The sequence below is a fragment of the Benincasa hispida genome, chromosome 1, assembly GCF_027475165.1.
Source record: "Benincasa hispida cultivar pf3 chromosome 1, pf3_genome.v1.1, whole genome shotgun sequence".
In the NCBI taxonomy this organism is placed as follows: Eukaryota; Viridiplantae; Streptophyta; class Magnoliopsida; order Cucurbitales; family Cucurbitaceae; genus Benincasa; species Benincasa hispida.
The window spans coordinates 101700900-101701876 of NC_143478.1; the positions used below are offsets into that span (position 1 = coordinate 101700900).

The 977-nt window shown below is 39.7% G+C and overlaps 1 pseudogene; it reads left to right on the forward strand.

Moving 5' to 3' along the window:
• The first annotated feature begins 221 nt into the window (after positions 1–221).
• Positions 222–977, forward strand: part of LOC150038918 (uncharacterized) — a 4399-nt pseudogene continuing 3643 nt past the window's right edge.

Genomic DNA, 977 nt, shown 5'->3' on the forward strand with positions numbered 1-977 from the left:
AGATTGGAGTGAAGAAATGAGTGATGAACCGACTGAATTTTTGCTGAAAAATTCGGATGAAGAAGGTGTTCTTCAATGGGTTGGTTCGGTGAGCTTTCTCCATATTCCCTTTGATTCCAGATTATTTTGAGTACCACAACTCAATCTAGAGCACCAAGAGGATAGTAGAGAAGATCTTATGGTGGTCTACACAAGGATTTGGAGGATTTAGCAGCTGGAAAATGGAGATTTCAATGGTTCAGCCAAGGTATGTTCTTGAAACCCATTATACTCTATTTTAGCATGTTTCTTTTCAACCAAAATTAATGAATTAGAATGCTTATGGATCCTGTTCCCTTCCACTACGTGATGATGTCGATCCAACATGCAAGAGGGGACATTTGTTTGAGAACACGTTTTCAACATGATGATCCACTTCAACGAGGCAGAGATGAACGAGACAAGCATCGATGAGGCCAGTCAGGTTAGCAATATACTGAAATCTTTACCTGAAAGTTTCCTGCACACTTATAGCAATGCTGTTTTGAATAGGATTAACTATAACCTGACTACCCTGCTCAATGAGCTATAGACCTTCCAATCCTTGTTGAAAAGCAAGGAGAAGAAGGGTGAAGAAAATGTTGTTTCATCTTCTAAAAAGTTCCACAAAGGTTCGACCTCTGGAACTAAGTCTGTACCTTCTTCCTTCTACACCAAAAACTGGAAGAAGAAGAAGGATGGAAAGGAGAAGGCTGTTGCTAATCCAGGAGTTGTTGCACCAAGGTGTAGACAACCTGTCAGGGTTGACAAAGAAAAATGTTTCCATTGCAACCAAGATGGGCACTGGAAGAGGAACTGCCCCAGATATTTGATAGAAAAGAAGAAGGCCAAATAAGGTAAATATGATTTACTTGTCTTGGAAACTTGTTTAGTGGAGAATGATAATTCTGCCTGAATTATTGACTTTAGGGCCACTAACCATGTTTGTTCTTCATTTC